Below are 9,941 nucleotides of genomic sequence, written 5' to 3' on the forward strand. Positions count from 1 at the left end.
CCAGAGTTGGTATTTTAGCTGTAGGCATATTTGGTCAGTTAATATGTACTCTGGTGAGTCAAATAACAGAACTTTCTTTTCTCCTCCTATTTTTTTAAGGTATGTAGTACAGGGAGAGAAGTAACTCATCTTGGGTCATAGAAACCCTGAGCAAAGGACGCATGACTTTTCTTCTGTCATCCAGAAAAATATTTGTGCACACCACAGGTTTGCCCTGAGCAGTCTAACATCAGGCAGATTCACGCACATCACACATTTGGGGAGAAGCTGAAGAGCGATTATTGACATGAAAAACAAGAGCCGAAACAAAAGAAAAAAAAACAAACACAAAGAATTTGTGTGTGTGCGCCGAATGGTGTACCTTTATATTTCCTCTTCTGTTGTAAGGCAAAACCGTCTTTTCAGGTGACATCACCCATAGTGGACCAATTTGATTCATTTTCCTACAACTTTTCCATTATAGTTCATTTTTCTTGGAGTCCTACTATAGACATGAACTTATAAAATGTAATCTAACCTATCATGGATGAGTATTTCTTTTCAAGTCTTATCTTGTGATGCAAAATAGTAATAACGGTAAGAAAAAGAAATAAGAAAAATGGTAATATTAGTAATAGCTAACATTTACTTAGCTTATTATGTCTAGGCATTGTTCTATATGTTTACATATATTAATAATCGTAAGTTACTGTTATTATCCCCATTTGACAGGTGAGGAAACAGAGGCCCAGAGAAATTAAGAAATTTGCCCCCAGTTTTATAGTTGGCAGAGAGGGGTTCAAATATTGCATTCCAGCTGTAGATATTTCGCCATTAACCACTATGCTGTGTTTCCAGAGGTCCTAATTATTTCAGAACATTTGTTTGTTCTCTGTTGCATCATCAGTGAGAGCTTTGGTTTTGTTTGCATCTTCTCAGGTGGTCTTGGTGTTTTGGTCTCTGAGTAGACCCGGTCAGCAGCATCTAGTTTCTTACCTAGGTTCTGAAGAATGTGGGAAATAGCAATACAAGAGTAAAGCAGATGAAAGATTAGAACATCACGTTTATTACTGATAGGGGACCTATCCTGTGTGCAGCACGTTCCCAAGAGGAAGAAAGGGCGGAGCTGAGCCAGGCGTGCCTGCTTTTCCCCAGGTTTCCCAGTCAGCTGGTTCAGGTTGGCTCCTGCGGGGTGGCGAGAGTGATGAGGTAGAGGGAGGCCTGGAGTTGGGTGGTCAGGGAGAATCCTTCCCGACGGAAGCCAGGAATGGTGAGAAAGGGCTGTTCTTGAACGTTAGAGATGTGAGTTGATCAAGTCTGGAATCTAGCAAAAAGTTAACATTACTGTTAGAATCAGGAAATGGGACAGGTGGCCATGATGTTCGGGAATAGGTTTGTGGTTTGGTGGCAAAATTGCATGTTGGTATAAATATAGTTGGAATCCTGAGTGTGTATTAAATTGCTGCATGTCTCACCTCTCACCGATTTCTAGGATTTAAAAGCCTATCCCTCTGGACCTAGGTCCTGTTGTTTCCTTTCTGTGTCTTTGAAGTGTTTTGTCTTTTCCCTTATGTTTTCAATGGTGTTGCTTACATATTTTGTTTATTACTGACAGTGTGACCTATTATTGTGCTTTAGAAGGCATTGTTGTCTTAGGGAATGTTATATGGTACGAGTAGTTATTCTGTTTATTTAGAAAAACACCTCAGATCTCAGAGCACTTTAGAGACCTCAGAACACAGCCTCTGTATAGGCATTTTTGAGATATAGGGGTTTTTAGTAGATTTAGACTCCCAACTTGTTCCCTATTGTAATCACCGTTTAAGAGTGTTTGAAACAGGGTTGCTACTTTTGGGGGATAGACAGGAAGTGATTATTGGTGAAATGCATTGTACTTAAAAGTGACAAGACAGTGTAGGAGGCCAGGTTTTAATTTCTAGAGGTGTCATCTAGAATAGAGTGGGGAGGGCATTTGTGTCGCATGGTGGTTTAATAACAATTACGTGCAAACAGTAAGGCCTTGTACTGTCCAAAGCTTCCGTAAAGTGTTATCTAAAACATGTTGCCAAATTCTCTTCCTTTTTCATGGTTTTGGAATGCTATTTGGTGTATAGCTTGAATGAGAAGCCTTTGGTGACAAGAAGACAATAGAAGAAAAATAGTGATAGCTAACGTCTGTCTGCACTCAGCAGTGTGTCCAGAACTGTGCCAGCCAACTCTAATTCTTGCTTCTTTCAGTTCTGTGAAGTATTCTGCAGTTATGGAATCACAGGCTTTCAGGGGTGAAGTTATTTCCCCAGGGTCACACAGCTCATTGGTGATAAAAAGCTGTAAACCCAGCTCTGCTGACATGTTATAACGTGTGTCCCTGAAAGGGAGAGGTGATGGCTGGTGCTTTATCTACCTGATTTTAATTTGGTTGAGGAAAGAAAGCTGGCAAATCCTTAAATATCCGTATGTTAACTGAAAAATAATCTAATACTAGAAATGTAGTACTTTATGGACTTTTATGCCTGTTGGAGGTGGATGGTTGTGGTTTTTTTTTAACCCAAAGTGTGTTTATTGAGATGGTTTCCCATTCATCTTGATTCAGGGTGCTTTTAGTGCTGCTTCCATCTGAAGGAGCATCCTCTGTAAGCCTTGCTTTTCCTCCTGTAGGCTGGCAGAGGACAGTAGAGCAGCCAACACCCAAAATGACTGTTTGTGCGTGGCTAAAGACAGTGGTGGTCTTAGAGCATCCTGGGCATTTCACATCCATGCGGTAGGAATTGGGGCTCTGCACCAGCCACTTCTTGTGTTTCCTCTTCCCTTCTGGAGAGGGATGAAGGAGGTCCTTTGCGAGAGGCATGTTCTCCTGGGGAGGTCATCACTGCCGGAAAGGGACGTGGATGGTTTGATGTTAGTGCTTTTCGTTCCTTTTGAATTTCACTGTGTTTGCTGTAGTAAGATTTGTCTCTTAATATTTCCTGAATGATGGACTTTGGTTGAAGGCCTGTGTTCAAGGGCTCAGTGGGCAGAGGCATCCTAGATCTCTGTCAGAGAGTTGAAGTAGCTCCTATCCTGGTGGTCCAGCCGACTGGGTGGTAAGAGGCTGGGTCAGGGCATGGAGGTGGCATTTAATGTCAGTTAGTGCAGAATTCTTAGGATTCATATGCTGAGAGGTTCTTATTCTGTCTTGATCCACAGAACACAGTGAAATAAAAACCAGAGGGCTTTGGATTGAAGCTTTTTTTTTTTTCCTCTCTCTATATATTGGTTTGGCCAAAAAGTTCGTTTGGGTTTTTCCATAAGATGTTACAAAAAACCCGAACGAACTTTATGGCCAAACCAATCTTTTACTGAAGTATTGTTTGTTCACAATGTTGTGTTCATTTCAGGTCTGCAGCACAGTGATTCAGTTATCTATTCTTTTTCAGATTCTTTTCCTTTTTTAGGGTATTATAAAATATTGAGTAGAGTTCCCTGTGTTATATGTAGGTCCTTGTTGGTTATCTATTTTATATGTAGTAGTGTGTATCTGTTAATCCCAAGCCTCTAATTTATCCCCCCCCCCCACCGCTTTCCCCTTTGGTAACCATACGTTTGTTTTCTATGTCTGTGGGTCTATTTCTGTCTTGCAAATAAGTTCATTTGTGTCTTTTTTTTAAAAAAGATTCCACATGTGAGTGATACCATATGATATTTGTCTTTCTCTGTCTGGCTTCGTTTACTTAGTATGATAATCTCTAGGTCCACCCGTGTTGCTGCAAATGGTATTATTTCATTCTTTTTTTATGGCTGAAGCTTATCACGTAAACTGAAGTGCCTCAGTGAACCTCCATGGGCTTCAAATCTAATCACCATCCCTGCATCCCACACACTGGGCAGGTGATGAACTTGCTGGGTGTCACAGAGCATTTTCCCCAGCACCATCCCTGTTTGCTCATGTATAAGAATTGTAGCCTAGCAAAATACCCTTCCTTTTTTTTTTTTTTTTTAAGAGCTCTGCCCTCTGCCTGGACAATGCGATCTAGATGCTCTCTTTATGTTGTTAATTTTAAAGGTAAATAAAATGTTGAAATATTACATTGCTCTAAGAAAAATAACTGAAACTAATCATGAAAAGAGACTATCTTTTATTTATGCTGGTTGACAGACTGAATTGGAAAACACCAAACTTAAATTGTGGCTAGCATAAACAGAGAGAGGGAAAATGTAACCTTAGTGATGGGTTCAAAGCCTTTTCAAATAAATATTTCCAATATTATCCCTAATACAACTTGATTTATTTAAGAGGGAGTGTTGAATTTAATCTGAGGGAGTGTTGAATTTAATCTCTCCTCTACATATCACAATTATAGTAGTTTTAGACTTGTTATCCAATCATGTAATGGCAAATAGCTTTAGAAAAATACAGTTAAACGCCAAGGGGGGAAAGCAGGGGTTGGGAGGGGTGGTTGTGTGATGAATTGGGAGATTGGGATTAACATATATACAGTAATATGTAAAAAGTAGCTAACTAATAAGAACCTGCTGTATAAAAAATAAACTAAAAATCAAATACAAAAAGAAAAATACAGTAAAAGCAACACCCAGCAATCACTTGAAGTGAATAAGTAAGCCTCTTAAAATTATACTTTTTTTTTTTTCCAAATGGAGATACTTTCAAGGACTTGTCTTTTCTTTTGTTTTTGTTTTGTTTTTTTTGTGGTACGCGGGCCTCTCACTGCTGTGGCCTCTCCCGTTGCGGAGCACAGGCTCCGGACGCACAGGCTCAGCGGCCATGGCCCACGGGCCCAGCCACTCCGCGGCACGTGGGATCTTCCCGGACCGGGGCACGAACCCGCGTCCCCTGCATTGGCAGGCGGACTCTCAACCACTGCGCCACCAGGGAAGTCCTCAAGGACTTGTCTTTGAAAGTAGAGACATACTCAGTTTTTAAAAAACAAGCTTATATTATCTCTTTACCAAATGTAGATTTAGTCCTACCCATGATAGTTGGCTTAATAGAAGTCAGTTGCATACTGGGATGTTTTTATTTTTTAAATGATACTCTAAAAATTTGACTGCTTATAATTTGGAGCATACTTGCTTTTCATTGTATACAAGTTAAATCTGTGGTAATTTTAAGATGCACGTGATTTTAGTGTGATGATTGGGGATTATGAGATTTGTTTATGTAGCTGATTGAATTGTTTTCACTCTAAGCAGCTTTATACAGAAAAATTCAAAGAGCTGTATATTTTGGTCATTTAAAAAATCTGCTTTTCCCTGTTTATTTTTTAAGCCAGTTAAACGCCTTTCTGAGCAAGAGTGGGTAAAACAAGTGAATAAGTGCTTTTCAAAACTTCCTGAATAAATTTAATTCATATTGATGAGATGCATGTGAATCCATGATGGAGAGCCCATCATTAGCTTTAGGGGGTGGACGTGGTTAATTAATTAATATCATACCTTTTTCTTTTACCCACATAAATTCCCTGAGGCCAGAAGTTTGTTAATCTCTACAGAATGCAGTATGTGGCGATAAATACAGAAAGTGCATTTTCATGTTACCCAATGAAGGGGGATTTATGTGGCGTTAGAAGAATCCACAGCCAGGCAGTATGGCCCTGAATGTACTGTATGAGGCTTGTGTCCATAGCATCGTAGTCATGGCCTAAGTAAGTAGTTATGTGATGTCAAGCCTTTTTCCCTCCCCACGCCCTCCTACCAGTCTTGTTCCACTTGGCTTTTTCAAAGGAGACACCATGAATACCTCTTTCCTTTGCCATGGGTCAGGGTGGTGGTGGACCAATCTCTTAGCATCTCTGGGACTCCTGTGGGCTAATGCTGTGAGGTGACAGGAGGCCTGTTAACTCCAGGAGGTGCGAAAAAAGAGGAGGTCTTCTCACTGCTGACCCAGTGTTCTGTAGCTTGTTTCTAACTAATTAATTTTAGGTAGCAACTTCTGTATTCCATATGATGTCTTAGTCCGTTTGGGCTGTCATAATGAAATAGCACACATTGGGTAGCTTATAAGCACAGAAATTTATTTCTCACAGTTTTAGAGGCTGGAAGTCTGAGATCAGGGTGCCAGCATAGTTGGGTGAGGGCCCTCTTCTGGGTCACAGCTTCTCATTGTGTCCTCATATGGCAGGAGGGGCTGGCTCTGAGTTCCATGGGATCTTTTTTATAAGGGTGCTAATTCCATTCATGAGGGCTCCACCCTCATGACCTAATCACCTCCCAAAGGCCCCACCTCCTAACACCATCACATTGGGCATTAGGGTTCTAACATGTGAATTTGAAGGGGGACACAAACATTCAGACCATAGCATATGAAAAATTGTGAACAGAGGAGAGAAAGTTTTGAATGCTAGAATGATAGAAATTATGCTTGAATGTATTTCAACACTGAAGGCATTTTTGTTTACTGCATCATCCATTGGAGAGCCCATCATTAGCTTTAGGGGGTGGACGTGGTTAATTAATTAATATTAATTAATATTAATATTTTTTCTTTTACCCACATAAATTCCTTTTACCCACATAAATTCCCTGAGGCCAGAAGTTTGTTAATCTCTACAGAATGCAGTATGTGGTGATAAATACAGAAAGTGCATTTTCATGTTACCCAATGAAGGGGGATTTATGTGGCGTTAGAAGAATCCACAGCCAGGCAGTATGGCCCTGAATGTACTGTATGAGGCTTGTGTCCATAGCATCGTAGTCATGGCCTAAGTAAGTAGTTATGTGATGTCAAGCCTTTTTCCCTCCCCACGCCCTCCTACCAGTCTTGTTCCACTTGGCTTTTTCAAAGGAGACACCATGAATACCTCTTTCCTTTGCCATGGGTCAGGGTGGTGGTGGACCAATCTCTTAGCATCTCTGGGACTCCTGTGGGCTAATGCTGTGAGGTGACAGGAGGCCTGTTAACTCCAGGAGGTGCGAAAAAAGAGGAGGTCTTCTCACTGCTGACCCAGTGTTCTGTAGCTTGTTTCTAACTAATTAATTTTAGGTAGCAACTTCTGTATTCCATATGATGTCTTAGTCCGTTTGGGCTGTCATAATGAAATAGCACACATTGGGTAGCTTATAAGCACAGAAATTTATTTCTCACAGTTTTAGAGGCTGGAAGTCTGAGATCAGGGTGCCAGCATAGTTGGGTGAGGGCCCTCTTCTGGGTCACAGCTTCTCATTGTGTCCTCATATGGCAGGAGGGGCTGGCTCTGAGTTCCATGGGATCTTTTTTATAAGGGTGCTAATTCCATTCATGAGGGCTCCACCCTCATGACCTAATCACCTCCCAAAGGCCCCACCTCCTAACACCATCACATTGGGCATTAGGGTTCTAACATGTGAATTTGAAGGGGGACACAAACATTCAGACCATAGCATATGAAAAATTGTGAACAGAGGAGAGAAAGTTTTGAATGCTAGAATGATAGAAATTATGCTTGAATGTATTTCAACACTGAAGGCATTTTTGTTTACTGCATCATCCATAGGGTGTTTGGGATAAGCTGTGCATCACTGTTATTTTTATTAGCTTTCACAGTAGGGTAGGATATTGAAGGAGAAAGCAGGAAATCTACAGGAGAAGAGTGTGAAGAGTGAAGAAACACCATCTTGCAGTAGGGCAGGTGTATGTGTTAAGAAGAAATAGCCTGAGATAATTCCTATATTTCCATGAATACTGTAAATTACTGTTTGATGAGTGTCTGTGTTCCAGTTCATTTTAATACCCAAAATGTATTTAACTATATTGTAAGAACACATTGCTAGATTGGAACTTAGACTTTTTTAGAGGTTCATAGATGGCTTTATCCTTCTTGAAAAATTCCCCCTTGTGCGAGCATAACTCCATCGGTTGAACATAACTTTTTGTTATTTTGGGGGGAGAAGTTTATGACATAAATGATCATTTTATGTATGTAAGTAGCTTTTACTTTTTCTCGTGATCTTATTCAGTAATTTTGTATTAGTTATGGATGGGTTCTTATTCGGTGACTTTCTATACCCTCCTTCCACTGGGTGAATTTCTAATGAATGTTTACTGGATTTTTATTCATATTACATGGCTAGAACTTAGCATGTGTGTCGTACATGAGTCAAGCGTGATGGCTTTTAGTCTTGCCATTCTTAGCTTGGTGGTCTTATACTTCTTTTTAAAAAAAATTTCTATAGTAAAGATATATGTATATATTTTTATTGAGCTATAGTCAGTTTACATTGTGTTAGTTTCAAGTGCACAGCAAAGTCATTCAGTTATATATATATTTTTCAGATTCTTTTCCATTATAGGTTATTACAAGGTACTGAGTATAGATCTCTGTGCTATACAGTACATTCTTGTTGTTTGCCTGTTTTATATACAATAGTGTGTATCTGTTAATCCCAAACTCCTAATTTATCCCGCACCCCACCCCACCCCACCCCATCTGCTTTAGTAACCATAAGTTTGTTTTCTGTGTCTGTGAATCTATTTCTGTTTTGTAAATAAGTTCATTTGTATCATTTTAAAGATTCCACAAATAACTGATATTATATGATATTTGTCTTTTTTGTCTGACTTCACTTAGTATGATAATCTCTAGGTCTCTCCATGTTGCTGCAAATGGCATTACTTCATTCTTTTTTGTGGCAGAGTAGTATTCCATTCTCTCTCTCTATACCACATCTTCTTATTTATATATATTTTTTGAGTGTCCCTTGGAATGATATGCCCTTTTAGATATAACTTGTTTAGAAATTCTGCAAATCCAAACTTTTAATTTAAATGTAACTCTCTTAGCCATTAACAATACCAACTGTAGGTAGGTAGGTTGATAAGCACATGAACTGCCAATCAAACAAAGTTGGATTTTCAGCTCTGTCAGAGGTAACAGTATTACCCTAAAGGTTCAGTAGTCCTTTGCTTTAACCCCCTACCTGGAAACCTGGATCCTGCATCCTACTTGACAGTTCTGTGTGATGTTTTGCCACTTAGATAATTACCAGCAAAGTACCAAAAAATGAGAAACATTTTGAAGTTCTAGGTAAGCTGTCTGAAATTTGCAGGAATAATAGCTTTCTGCTCCTACCCTCAAGATCCCCAGAGGCTTCCAGCTTCTAGGAGGAAGGTGCTCTCATATTGAGCCCACTGAATTTTGCAGTTCCTTCTTTTAACAAGAAAATCTACCTCGCACCATTGATGGAAGCTGATTTTATAATCTCCTACATCTTTGCTTTCTTCAAGACAGTAAATAACCCAAGCCCTACCAGCTAGAGAAAAGAAAACACATAATTTAAATGGAAGAAAAAATCGTACCCGGTTTTTCTTGATTGATTGCGATGCATTCCACTTCAAGTCTGTGTCTTTGCCTCATTTTGTTTTTGTTGGTTTTTTTTTTTTGTATGCAAAAGATTTGGGGTAAATTCTGCATTTAAATTATTTTATAAATCATTTCATTTGCTGAGAATGACAGTGTCTTGAATTTAGTCAGTAAACATTTATTGAGGACACACAAAAGATGGGCCTACTGGTCAGTGCTGGGCATAGGTACATGAAGTCCTAAGTAGCTGACCTTCAGGGACTCATGGGGAACGCACTGAGTATGCATTTTCCTTGATTATTAGAGCTGCTAACATTTAGTTTTTAGGATATTCTGAAGTAACCTTATCCTTAGAGAAAAACCTTTATTTTTCAGCAAAAGCAAGTCTCCTTTCTGCGTCTGTGACTTTCCTGACAGACACAAATTCTTAGATAGTAAAGTCATGGAATCATAAGAGCCAGATGGAACTTTCAAAATGGATCTTTGAATTTTCTTCTGTCACTCACCACACCTCCTTCATCAATGCTTTGACTCTATCTAGACAGAATTCACAATACTTGCCAGAAAGCGGCTTTGGCTATCAGTAAGTTATGGTATTTAATTCTTTTATGAATTCCTTTCCATGCAGAGCCTATGAAATACTCCAACATTTATATCTGAAATATCTGTTCAGTGGGAATTGGCTTG

The 9,941-nt window shown here is 39.5% G+C and overlaps 1 pseudogene; it reads right to left on the reverse strand.

The window, feature by feature from the left end:
- Nucleotides 1-2,579: 2,579 nt before the first annotated feature.
- Nucleotides 2,580-2,827, reverse strand: LOC102974294 (40S ribosomal protein S27-like; annotated as a pseudogene).
- Between the last annotated feature and the right edge of the window lie 7,114 nt (nucleotides 2,828-9,941).

This window comes from Physeter macrocephalus, chromosome 20 (assembly GCF_002837175.3).
Source record: "Physeter macrocephalus isolate SW-GA chromosome 20, ASM283717v5, whole genome shotgun sequence".
Lineage (NCBI taxonomy): Eukaryota > Metazoa > Chordata > Mammalia > Artiodactyla > Physeteridae > Physeter > Physeter macrocephalus.